This window comes from Vulpes lagopus, chromosome 1, assembly GCF_018345385.1.
Source record: "Vulpes lagopus strain Blue_001 chromosome 1, ASM1834538v1, whole genome shotgun sequence".
Classification (NCBI taxonomy): Eukaryota; Metazoa; Chordata; class Mammalia; order Carnivora; family Canidae; genus Vulpes; species Vulpes lagopus.
Window position 1 is genome coordinate 184,904,771 of NC_054824.1, and position 13,624 is coordinate 184,918,394.

General features: G+C 58.3%; 1 pseudogene; it reads right to left on the reverse strand.

The window, feature by feature from the left end:
* Positions 1-12,469: 12,469 nt before the first annotated feature.
* On the reverse strand, positions 12,470-12,650 carry LOC121474635 (annotated as a pseudogene).
* Positions 12,651-13,624: the final 974 nt, after the last annotated feature.

Genomic DNA, 13,624 nt, shown 5'->3' on the forward strand with positions numbered 1-13,624 from the left:
GGGAGCCTACGACGTCCGCGACGCTGACATGAGAGACTCAGCCACTGACCGTGCATCTCAGGTGGCACCTGGGTCACCCGCCGGTCCTACAGCCCTTCCCTGGTTGGCTCGTCGGGTTCTCTTGGAGGAGCGTCTCACGCGTGTCACACGTCCTCTCCCTAGGCCACGGGGGGAACGGAAGCCATCGGAGGAGAGCCCTGTGCCCCGCCAGCCCACCCCTCACGCCGTCCCTGCTCCTCCCGTTGCTCCAGGTGAGGCCACCCTGCACCCACGCACTAAACCCCTCCCATGTCGCCTACTCAGGGACGAGGCCCCAGCAGACCCCCCCTCCCCTCCTCAGAATGTTCCTCTTTGCTTGATTATCCCCATTGGCTTATGAATGTGCTTTTCTTTCTTCCGTCTTGGCCGTCAGCAACCCCAAACTCTCTTTTCCTACGTTTCCGTCGGCTTCTGCGCATCTCCCGGCTGCCCTTGACGGCGAAGAGCTGACGTGCCTGGGGCCTCCTAAGCTCGGGCCTCAGGGGCCCCCGACTGCGCCCAAGCCGATGTCAGCGGCGACCTTCGTCGTGTCCAGTCCAGGGCTGGGTGCTCACCTCTTCCGTCCGGCGGGGGGACGGGACACACTGATCCCGTCCTTCTTGACACGCTGTCTTCACGAGGCTTCACGGGCGCACCCCCCGGGGACCATCCCGGCGCCGCCCCATCTCCCTGACCTCAGTACCGGGGTGCCCAGAGCTCGGGGCTTGCTCTTCCCTGTCTTGGCTTCCCGTCGGTGACCCGACAGCTGCACGGCGTTAAGTGCCATCCGAGCACCGATGGCCCCGACCTCCAGACTCTGGTGTCCAGCTGCCTCGCTGATGCCTCCACTTGCAGCTCCAACCCGACATGCTCGACCTCACCTCCCCGACGCCCTCCCAACCTTCTCCCACCATAAGTGCAACCTTCTTTCTTTTCGTTGTTGGAGCCAAAAACCTTGGAGTCGTCCCGGACTCCCCCCGCCCTCACGTTTCGGATCCGGTCTGGAGGCCACCCTGTTGTCTTTACATCAAAACGTACCAGGACTCCAACCACTTCGGCCACCCGGACGCCCTGGTCCCTTCACCTCTGGGCGCCCCGGGTGCCCCGCGCTCCGCTCCAGGCGCGCACTCTCGGCTCCCAGCTGCCTGCAGCCGCTTCTTTCTGCCCCGGGTCCTCTCCGCCCCCAAAAGCCTTGATGCCTCCCTTCCTGTGAGTCTTTGTTTAAAAATCCCCTCCTCATCCCTGGGTGGCACAGCAGTTTGGCGCCTGCCTTTGGCCCAGGGCGCGATCCTGGAGACCCGGGATCGAATCCCACGTCGGGCTCCCGGTGCATGGAGCCTGCTTCTCCCTCTGCCTGTGTCTCTGCCTCTCTCTCTCTCTGTGACTATCATAAATAAATAAATTAATTAAAAAAAAATAAAAATCCCCTCCTCCATGAAGTCCCCGACCTCCCTGATTAAAACTGCACCGGCCCCCCCAGGCCTGCCCCTGCCCCCCCCTTCTGCTGTGGTCCATTTTCTCCGTTGTACTAACTAGGGTCAGACCCACCGTATACGTGTCTGCTTATTTATCTATTTTTGTTGCTCGATCTTCTCTCCCGTGAACTTGAACGCTCAGGGAGGGTGTGGCGTCCTGCCCATGCTGTGACCAGGCCACAACGCAGAGAAGACATTCAATAAGTAAATAATTTATTGAAGAAATGAGCGGATCCACTTCCTGCTTCACGAAGAAGCTGATGGCCGTTAGTTGTCACCTTTGACTCCTCCTAACTGGGGACCTCTGGCAAGGCTGGGACCTTTAGGTCTAATCAACGGTAAAAGATGGGCGTCTTGGCTACTGGGGACTTTTCTTTGTCAGGCTCTTGGGAGGGAGGCGGAGACTGTGAATGAGCTCATCACGGGCTTTCGTCTCAGGACTAACTGGGCCAGGGGTCCACCAGGAATTAGTGTGAGAAGGAGGGGGAGGGTCATGCGGGGGTGGGGTGGGGTGGGGTGGGGTGGGGTGGGGGTGCGGAGCCCAGGCAAGGTGGCACCGAGGTTCAGGCCCTGGAGTCAGCCTGCCTGGGGTGGAGGCCCACTGGGCCCTGCTGCGGCGAGGCCCTGGGGCAGGTACACCCAGCTCCAGGCCTCTGCCTTCTCGTCTCTGAAACAGGGCCAGTGCTCATACCCACCTCCTGGGGTGTTCTGAGGACTCAGAGGATCGTCCGTGTAAGGCACCAGGTGGCACATGCTAGGGACTTGCAAGCAGAGCCAGGGGACCAGGAACTTAGGGAATAAGGGTAGGGGCCTGCGGGGTACAGTATGCAGAGCCAGGGCCAATGCTCTACAGACTCCAAGTGCAGGGCTTTCGCCCCATTTCCTGTGTCGTCTCCACCTACTCGGTCTCTTGCCCTGCCCCGCAGCCCGCCGCCGCCACGACAGCCCCTCAACTCAGGCGGGAGGCCTCTTCTAGGTTCTTATTTATTTATTTATTTATTTATTTATAGATTTTATTTATTTATTCATGAGAGACTCACAGAGAGGCAGAGACACGGGCAGAGGGAGAAGCAGGCTCCATGCAGGGAGCCTGATGTGGGACTCGATCCCGGGACTCAAGGATCAGGCCCTGGGCTGAAGGCAGCGCTGAACCGCTGAGCCGCCCGGGCTGCCCCTTTATTTATTTTTTTTTTAAGGATTTTGTTTATTGTTTGAGAGAGAGGACAAGTGGGGGAGCACGGGTGCGGAGGCAGGGGAGAAGCAGACTCCCCGCTGAGCAGGGAGCCCCGGCTCGGACTTGGGGCTCCATCCCACCACCCTGGGATCATGACCTGAGCCAAAGGCCTATGCTTAACCAGCTGAGCCCCAGGGGCCCCAAGATTCTCTCCCCTTCGTCCGCGGTTCTTCTTGCTGCGCCTGGGACATGGGCCTGGGTTACCGGGAGGGGTTCTGTGGGACAGCTAGGGTGGGGGAAGGGGTGACTTTGGTCTGGAATGTGCCCTTAGTTCAAGAAAGCACCCCCTGTTCCCCACCCACTTGAGGGCTGGCCAGGGCAGCGGCCTCGGGAAGGGTCAGGGTGACATCAGCCCTGCGATGCAGGCTGGGCTGGTTTGCCCGTGGGTAGTCACCTCTCCCCAGTGAGCTCGGATTACCTCACCCTGGAGCGGAGCAAATGGTTAACCAGGTCCACATGGCACCGGAGGGCCAGTGGCCAGGGTGTGCAGAGCCTTGAAGTCCTGGCCTGGGTGGCACGTCCGCAGGGCAAGGGACAGACGAGCCCCCTGGGAGAGCTGGGTATGTGGCAGCCCCTGCTTCGGTACCTGCATTACTGCTGCCGAGTATTGCAAACGTGTGACCGCAGTTCGTGTAAATACACATGCGCAACGGAAGACGTCCTGAGAGCAAACCACACTTCACGTTTTGCATGAGCTTAGGTGGCTTTTTATTCACCTAGCATCGTTCAAAAAGTGTACACCTGTATCTAAACCATGTAGGGTGTATATCCTTTAAATAGTTTTTTTAAAAGATTTTATTTATTTATTTATTCATGAGAGAGAGAGAGGCAGAGACCCAGGCAGAGGGAGAAGCAGGCTCCATGCAGGGAGCCTGATGCGGGACTCGATCCCAGGACTCTGGGGTCACGCCCTGAGCCCAAGGCAGATGCTCACCCCTTGAGCCACCCAGTCGTCCCTTTACATGTATTTTTAAAAGAACACTGGGGAAAGATGAAAATTTAGTAACAGGTACTGGAAGGGATGATCACGGATATATTGGTTCATCCCACAGATATTCAACGAGCTGCATTACCCACGCAGATATACGGAGTCCTGGGCTAGATACGATGGGGGAACAGAACAGGGCTTATCCCTTCTCTCACGGGTTTATGGTGTGTGGGATTAAAGAATAATATCCTATAAACCTGCAGCTGGGTGAGGCCTGGCTGCTAGTGAGAGCCAACCTGAGTTAGAGAATAACTGATCTGCTTCCAGGGCTGGACGGCCCAGAGGCACCCAAACCACAGAAGAGGCCGTGGTCCCCCGCACAGGCCCGAGTGCACCCGCCCACTCAGCACAAGCACCCCGGAGCATGCACGTTACATTTACTTAGAAAATTCCAGGCAATGAACGTGCTTCTCAGAAAGAAATCACACATCCTGCCGATGCTGGCTCGTTGGGCCGCGGCGCTAGGAGTTAGCCTCCGCAGTCCTTGAGCCTGGAGTTTGCCAGGGCCCCGGCCCTCGGGGAAGAAGTGGCCTCCCCGTCCACACCGAACATGCTTTCATTTGTTGCAATCTCAGGAGCCTGGTCCCTGAGGATTCCCCAGCCCGTCTTCTCTCTGCCTGGTTCCTGCCCGAAGTATTAGCTCCCCCTGACGCAGATCCTTGAGCCGTGTGACACCCAGTTGCTGGTTTCCACGTGGTGTCTTGGACATGGCTGGGTTAGCAGCAGTTTGAAGTCCCTTGGGTGCCATCACTTGGGCCCTGCCCCATCAGATTGGTGGAAAAACATGGCACCAGAAGGCTTGGAGTGCAGCCAGGTGTAACCGGTAGATGGGCCGTCTATCAGCTGCCCATCAGGCATTCACAGGGCGGAGAGCCAATCCCAAGGCCCTGGGAGTGCAAAGTCTCCCAGAACCGCCCCGTAACACCTGCCTAATTCTTTGGATGAGGAGTTTCTACTTGACTCCTCCTCTGCCTCCTTCACTGCCTCCTCTTCCTCGTGTCCCTGACATGTTTCCTACACATCCGGGCACAGCAGATGCATTTCTGGCTTGTCCTCTGCTCTCCCAGCCTGACAATTCCCCATCTTATTGACCCCCAGGCCGCTCCCACACCTGCAGACCAGCTAAGCTATTTATTCTGATGTTTTCTTCTAGTTTCATGATTTTTATTAATTTGAGAGAGAGCGAACACGCAAGTGAAGGGGGAGGGGCAGAAGGAGAGGGAAAGAGAGAGAATCTCAAGCAGACTCCCCACTGAAATCAAGAGTCAGATGCTTAACTGACGGAGTCATCTGTTTTAAATAGGCTCCTCTTGGGGGATCGCTGGGGGGCTCAGCGGTTGAGCGTCTGCCTCCAGCCCAGGGCCTGATCCTGGAGCTCCGGGATAGAGTCCCTCATCAAGCTCCCTGCATGGAGCCTGCTTCTCCCTCTGCCTGTGTCTCTGCTTCTCTCTGTGTGTCTCTCATGAATAAATAAATGTTAAAAATCTTAAAATAAATAAATAAATAAATAAATAAATAAATAAATAAATAAATAGGCTCCTCTTGAGAATACAAGTGAAATAAGCCGGACAGAGGACAAATACTGAGTGACTCCACTTATATGAGCTCCCCGGACTAGCCAAGTGCTTAGAGACAGGAGGTAGAATGATGGTAGGGGGCCGAGGGGAAGGGGGTGGGGAGCCGCTCTTCAATGGGAGCAGAGTTTCAGTTGGGACGATGAAGACATGTCAGAGATGGACAGTGTGATGGTTGCAAAATAATGTGAATAGACTTAATGCCACCGGGCTGTACGCTTAAAATTGGTCGGATGGATGGAGCAGCTGCGCGGTGCAGGTGGTTAAGCGTCCAGCTCTTGATCTCGGCTCAGGTCATGATCTCAGCGTCGTGAGCCTCACCTCGCGTTGGGCTCCGTGTTCTGGGCAGAGTCTGCTTGAGACTCTCTGTCCTTCTCCCTCTGCCTCTCCCCACCCCCACCTTGTGCTGTCTCTCTCTTTCTCTCTCTCTCCAATAAATAAGGTCAATCTTTAAAAAAAATGGTAGAGCAGTCCATTTTGTTTGTGTATTTTACCAAATTTAAGAAAAAAGCTCTAGTTTATCAACCACTAGTTGATAACCGTAACATTTTTATGCCATACCTAGAAGAGTTTTTATTAGAAGGGGATTGAGATCTTTATTTTATTTTATTTATTTATTTATTTTGGATTGAGATTTTTTTTTTTTTTAAAGATTTATCCAGGGATCCCTGGGTGGCTCAGCGGTTTAGCGCCACCTTCAGCCCAGGGCGCGATCCTGGAGACCCGGGATCGAGTCCCACGTCGGGCTCCCTGTGCATGGAGCCTGCTTCTCCCTCTGCCTATGTCTCTGCCTCTCTCTCTCTCTGTGTGACTATCATAAATAATAAAATAAATAAAATAAAATAAAATAAAATAAATAAAATAAAATAAAAAATAAAGATTTATCCATTTATTCATGATAGACATAGAGGAGAGAGAGAGAGAGGCAGAGACACAGGAGGAGGGAGAAGCAGGCTCCATGCTGGGAGCCCAACGTGGGACCCAATCCCGGGACCCCAAGCCCACGCCCCAGGCCGAAGGCAGGCGCCAAACCACTGAGCCACCCAGAGGTCCCCATTGGATTGAGATCTTTAAAAGAAGGTTCCCTTTTCACCCGCACCCCAGTGTTTACAGCAGCAACGTCCGCGATGGCCAAACTATGGAAAGGGGCCAGGTGTCCATCGATGGATGAATGGATAAAGAAGATGAAATATTACTCAGCCATCAAAAAAATGAAGTCTTGCCATTAGCAATGACGCGGGTGGAACTAGAGGGTATTATGCTAAAGAAACTAAGTCAATCAGAGAAAGACAATTATCATGATTTCTCTCATATGTGGAACTTAAGAAACAAAACAGGATCATAGGGGAAGGGAGGGAAAAATAAAACAAGGTGAAATCAGAGAAGGAGACAAACCATAGGGACTCTTAACCATAGGAAACAAACCGAGGGTCGCTGGAGGGGCGGGGGGAGGGGGTCACTGGGTGCTGGGCGTTGGCGAGGGCGCGGGATACGGCGAGCACCGGTGATATGCAACCAGTGAATCATTGAATTAATAATACAATGTTAATTCATTGAATTTACATAAAATAAAATTAAATTTAAAACGACTCCTCCTTTCACCTACACGAATCCAGTTCAACAAGAAGGTTTACGATTCTATTTCTCACCGAGGGTTTGACACGCTAGTTACCGTTTTCCTAGCGTACATGGTCTTTTTTTTCTTTTTTAAAAAACAATTTGAATTCACCCCTATTGAATCTTTGGAAGTGTCTGTCCTCGTACCACCCGGGACCATCGTGGATGACGGTGAACCCGCAGAGCGCGCTCTCCCACGCCTTGCGACAGCCTGTCCTTCGGGGCGGCCTGGGGGACAAGGGAGTCAGCTGAGGAGGCCGTGCGGCCCGTGGTCCCCTCGCTCACCTGCCGCGGACGGGCCGCGGCACCTGGAAGGTGGCTGAGCTCTCCGAGCCCTGGTCTTAGCTCTGCGGTGGGGGTGCCGAGGGCATCCGCCTCCCGGGTCGGTGCCGAGACTCCCGGGGCCAAGCACCGGCTCTCCTGCCTCGACTCCCGTCGCTGTAAGTGGGCAGAGGAAGGAGCAGTCCGTGGTCACCTTCGGCAGGTGACCCCCCTCCACGGCCCGGCCTGCCCGGCTTAGGTCCCCCTGTGCTCCCTCGTTCCCCGGGAACGGCTCCAGCGCAGCATTTGTACGGGTAGTTGTCGGGGTGAGTCACCTGCTCTGGGCAATGGGCAGCGGGCGGCAGGTGTCTGTACGGTGACAACACATGCTCAACAGGTGACGCATCCTGAGCACGAGGGGCCTGGAGGAGGCCTCGGCTTCCGGTCCCTCGGGGGGCTCAGTGCAAGGACCCGAGGGCCCCCCAATGAGCCCCAAGCTGCTGACCCGAGGCCAGCGGCGCTCATCCCGCCTCCCGTCCAGGTGGCACATCGCGGGCAGCCAGGCCCCGCGGGATTCGGGTTGTGCCATTTAGGGAGCGGCTTCCCGCCTGCCACCCGCTTGAGGCCTCTCGTGACAGTCCGAGGCCATCAGAGCAAGTGCCATCACGGCGGCTTCCTAAGGTAGGAACGGGGAAGCAGCAGCGGGGTGCAGCACGCAGGCTCGGGGGGCCAGCACCCCCCGCCGGCTGTCGGGGCGCGGAGCCCAGGAGACGCAGGAAGCCGAGCGCCCGTGGCCCAGCCCGGGGGAGGTGTGGGCGGCTGGGGCCCACGGGAGGACACCCAGCTGCAGCCGGGGGTGGGGACGCCGCGCTCGGACACAGAAGGCGGCGACGGCTGCTCACCGTGCGGAGCTGCCCGACGCCGCGGAGCCGCCTGCCCGAACCGGGGTAAGATGCTAAATGCGGTGCCGCGTGTATTACCAGCGAGCATTTAAGGATGATGTATATTGGGGTGCCCGGGGGGCTCCGGGGTTGCGCATCCGCCCTCAGCTCAGGGCGGGATCTGGGGGTCCCGGGATCGAGTTCCGACTCAGGCTTCCGTGCTCTTACAAACATATTAATATATAATCCAACGTAGGTCCTCACACACGTGTGACCAAGCAGCCGGACCGTCCTGGTGAATCCTCCTCTGCTGCGACCCTCCGGGAGGTGCGGGCCCACCTCCACCTCCAACGGCGGCCTGGCTGGCCCCTTGCTCTTCCTCCCGACCCTCGCAGGCCACGCGTGCTGTCCCCTCAGGAGTCCCCAGGCTGCCTCCCTCACTGTCTTCGGGTCTTCATTCTATTTGACGCCTTAGGGAGGTCGCCCTGGCCGTTCCCCCCAAACCTCTCTGCACGACGCTCTGTGACGTGCCGTGCACTGGCACGTTCCTCCTTGACGTCTGGGGTGGACGCTGGCCTGGATGGCCAGGCCCTCGTCCACCGCCTGACCGTCGCCCCTAGTCGGTGAATGTCTGCTGAATGCGTCGGCGATTCTCGATTTCCTGTGACCCCGGGACTCAGAAGACCTGACGAGGACTACCGTCGAGCGGAAGGGAGCACGGTTGCGCTCCTTCCGTCGGGGCTCCTGGCTGATGGTGGCTGAGGCCCTTGCGGACGTCTCCCCTCCCTGAAGTGGGGAGCCGCAGCCTGAGGGCCTCCTTCCTCCGGGCAGGCCACGTGGCAAACCAGTGACTCAGCACCCGGTGCCCCCAGCTGGGTCGGGCGGCAGGGCCTTGCCTGAGGCCGAGACCCGGCCCGAGAGGGCGGTGGGCCAGGGCAGCCCCAGGAGGGGACGGGGGGCGGGGGACGGCACGGCACAGCGCTGCCCCTCGGTGGGCGGGTCCCCGGGCCCCTGGGTGCCACCCCCGTCCCCCCCAGGGTGTGATGTGAGCAGCCTCTGGGCTGAGTGAGGTGCAAACAAAAGGCTCCGGTCGCCTTTGTCCTCTACCCGCCCCTTGTCCTCTGTTTACATCCTTCCTTCCCGTAAATGAGTCGGGCACCGGCCCCGCTGGCAGGGAGCCAGACACACCTGTAGGACAGGTTGGGCAGAGCTCGGGGGTGGGGAGGCGGCCGCAGCGCTGGCAGGTGACTCAGGCCCTTGGGGAGCAGCTCTGGGCCAGGGATTCTCGGGCAGCTGAGAGGATGCGAGGCCTGGGGGGCTCCCTGGCCCAGGGAGCTCCAGGTCACGGCTGTTCCAGGGGCGCCTCCTCGAGGGAAGCCCAGGTGGAGGGAGAGGGAGAGTAGGGCCGCCAATAGGATCCGCGCTTGGGCCGCCCGACACCTGCTGGAGACCCCACGGTGCCTGGCGAGGGGCCTTGCGACCAGGGGACGCTCTGGGCAGCTCGGGTGGGAGCCAGGAGGGTGACCCTGGAGTCACAGCTGTGGAGGGAGCGACGGGACGCAGGCGGGGCAGGGGGCGGGGGCGGCCCACCTGGCGGAGACTTGGCAGGTGGAGCCTTGGGCCCAAGGGAGAAGGGCGGCCTGTGCCCTGCAGGTGGGCGTGGGGCTGGGCCGGGGCCTTGTGGCTCGGGGCAGCGCCATCCTCCATGGGACGAGGAGCGCTCAGCCCACCAGGCCACGAGCCTGCGTCTCGCCGTCTCTTCCACTCTGGGCGGTGACGCCTAGACGCCGTCACCCGTGCGCCCCGCGCTTTGGCACCAGGAGCACGGCCGTCCCATCCCGAGCTCGCAGCCCCTGGTGCACCCCCCCCCACCGCCTGGGCAGCTGCCCTCCGCCCCCAGCACCTGCGTCCCTCTTCTCCAGCTCCTGGTCCCGGACTCCAGGCTTCTTCCCACCGCCCTCGCGGGGACAGCCAGGAGGTCGCCCAGGACCCTTGGGTGGCCTCCCCCACCCCCGCAACGCGGCGCCCACACAGCGACTCTCCAGAGGGCTGGGGGCTGTCTCCCCACGGGGACCCGTGGCTGCTTCTCAGGATGGGGCCCGGCCTGCTGCCCGTGGGCTGCCCCCGCCCCTCAGTGGCCCGGACGCAACGGCTTGGGGTTCCTCGCACCTGCCCGCGTCAACGCCGCCGTGTGTTGGGGGCGCACCTGGGGTGAGCTCCTCTGCTTTGCTCTCGGCGGCGCCCGCACGAGGCTCTGGGGACCCCGGGCCTGAGCTCCCCCGACAACTCCCAGTGAAGGCACGACCCCCCGGGGTGTGGCGGCGCTCGTATCCAGCCCCACGCCTGGCCCCACGCCTCGCCCCTGCCCGCAGCCCCCAGCCTGGCCCCTGCAGCCCACGGCCACGGCCCACCGCCCACGCTCCCCCCCACCGACCACCACCCAACCTGGAGCAGCTGCAGGTTGCCCACGGGGGCCGCCAGGGTCCCGACAGGCAGACAAGGGCCAGGCCAAGGAGCCGCAGCGGTGGGACCTCTGCCCTCGAGCAGGGGGGTCTGGGTGAGCAGGTCCCCAGCCGAGCGCCTCTGTCCCCAGGGGACCCCACAGCTCTCCTTGCTGCCGCCTGAGTCTTCCAGAGCCCGGACTCTGCCTGTCTCCAGCTGCGATTGCTCCGTCCGTCCCTCTGTCACAAGGTCCCTCCAGTCCCCTAGGACATGTGTCCCAGGGTGCCCGGGCGGCTCAGCGGCAGAGGGTCTGCCTTCGGCTCAGGGCGTGGCCCCGGGGTCCCGGGATCGAGTCCCGCGGCGGCTCCCTGCTCGGCGGGGCCAGCCTCTCCCTCTGCCTGTGTCTCTGCCTCTCTGTGTCTCTCATGAATAAATAAATAAAATTAAAAAAAAAAAAAAAAGGAAAAGAGGTTTCACAAATTACAAGCCCCTTTTTGTTGCTGTCCTATCAGCAGATACAGTCCTACCCCGGGGTCGCCCTAGAACCTCTGAGCACAGGCCGGCTCCTCTGGCGCAACACCAGCTGCGCGACAGGCCCCGGCGCCCCGGCCTCGAGCACCACCCCCAGGGATGAGCCGGCGGCCGGGCTCGGGCGAGAGCAGCCTGGGCTGCAGACGGCGGCATCACTGGCCGGAGCCGGGCTTCTAGGACCTCTGGTTTCTGGGCCGCGATGGCGAGAACGTGGATGATCAGAGGAGCGTTAGGGTTCGCCTGTGGTGCTCAGCTGATGGGGCCTCGGGGAGGCCGGGTTTAGCCCTCTTAAGCTCCCTGGACTGAGCCCCATCTTGGGGACACTCGGGGGGCTCCCGCTTCAAGGCTGGGACAGACTCTGGACTTGGCCCAACCTTTTTTCATTCGATGCAAAAATGGGGGAATGATGCCTTCTTATCTACTGACGTTCAACAGACGTTTAGGAAAACACAGGGGAGCTGAGGCACAGGAGATGCTTCATAAATTCTGAATTTACCCCAGGACAGAGGGAGGCTGGTTTATTAGTATTCACAACCGTGGAGGCTCCGCAGAGCTGCCCCAGGGCCACATTTACTCTTTAGTTTAACTACTCAGTTTGTTTATTCCTGCATTATTTTCCATTCATTTCATAAACTGGGGCCCACCTGCGGATGCTGCCTGCTGCAGCCCTGCAGCCCTGGTGAGGCATCGGAGGCAGCAGGACGCAGGGCCTGGCTCCCGGGGCGCCCACCCTGGGGGCAGACCCGGGGGAGGGGGACGTGGAGACCTGCTGGAAGCATTCACACTGGCTCAAATGGTCCCCAAGTCCTCCTAGAAGAGATGGAAGCTGTTGAGCGGATCACGCCGTGTGCACACGGTGGACTCTTGCACGCTTGTTAGAGACGGGTGTGGGGCTTCACGCGGTCACCGGGAGAGACACCCGGGATGAGAAGCAGGGAACAGCGGGGCATCCAGGATGTCGTGCCATTTATGTAAGATTTCCAGTGTGCTTTGCTGTGTTAGGATTGCCTGGGGCGCCCGGGGGGGCTCCGCCAGCCTAAGCGCTGCCTTCAGCTCAGGTCGTGGCCCCGAGGTCCTGGGATGGAGCCCCCCATCCTGCTCCCTGCTCAGCGGGGCACCTGCTTCTCCCTCCCCTGCCCCTCCTCCTAGTCATGCTCTATCTCTCTCAAATAAATAAATAAAATCCTAAAAAAAAAAAAAAAAAAGAATTGCCTGGTGGGTCTCTGCAGACCAGAGACCATGCCTCCCATCAATACAGTCCTGTCCTGATATAGCCCCTTGGCAGGGCTTGCTGCCGGTGGAGAATCATTCCTGACTGAGCCCAGATTCCCGAGTGGTGTGTCATGGTCTTCAGGTGTTTCCATTACAAAAAAAGTTGAGAATAACTGTCTGTATATGCGCACAGAGAAACGTCTGGATGTGCACTCTCCCGTAGGTTATCAGTTTTACCTCTAAGGGTGAGAACTTAAAAAAAAAAAGGGGGGGGGGGTGAGATGTTTAGTTGAGTTTTGCTTTTCGGTGCCGTTCGAATCAATATAATAACCAAGGACAACTTCAAAAGTTCTCAATTAGCAATAATCGTGCCTCGGATAAACCTCATTGGCTATGAGACTGCCACTGCGCAAAGCTTCATGCACTACTTAAAAAGAACAGCTCTATTTTCTATAGACATCACAAAATCCACCATTTAATTTTTTTATTTATTTTAGAGAGAGAGAGAGAGAGCATTAGCAGGGTAGGGGTAGGGCATAAGAGGGGTGAGGGAGGGGGATAAGCTGACCCCTTACGGAGCACGGAGCCCCCGCAGGACTCCATCCCAGGGCCCTGAGATCGTGACCCAGGCCAAAATCAAGAGTCAGATGCTTAACTGGCCGAGCCACCCTTGGGCCCCCAAATTCACCATGCAAAGTATACAATGCGGGGATCCCTGGGTGGCTCAGTGGTTGAGGGGCTGCCTTCCGCCCAGGGCGTGACCCCGGGGTCCTGGGATCGAGTCCCACGTCGGGCTCCCTGCATGGAGCCTGCTTCTCCCTCTGCCTGTGTCTCTGCCTCTCTCTGTGTCTCTCATGAATAAATAAATAAAATCTTTAAAAAAATAAAAATAAAAAACAAAATACAGCATGCAGTGGCTTTTAGTATATCCAGACTTGTGTGACCATCAGCACCATCTTGTTTCAGAATATTTTCATCACCCCAAAAAGAAACCTGGTACCTGTTACGGGGGTACGGCCCCTCCCCCTAGCCCCTGGCAACCATGAATCTTTCTCTCTCTTTCTGTCTTTCTTTCTTTCTTTTTTTTCTTTAGATTTATTTATTTATTTGAGGGGGCAAAGGGCAGAGGGAGGAGCAAGAGAATCTTAAGCAGAGTCTGTGCTGAGTGTGGAGCCCAACATGGGGCTCCATCTCAGGATCCTGAGCCCAAACCGAGAGTCGGTTGCCTAACTGATTGAGCCACCTGCTGCCCCTACTTTCCGCTTCTACGGATTTGTCTATTTTGGAATTTTCATATAAATGAGATCATCCAGTTCATGGTCTTTGTCACTGGTTTCTTTCATTTGGCATTGGCCCCTGAACACAGGCTTGGACTGGCGGGGCCCACCAGG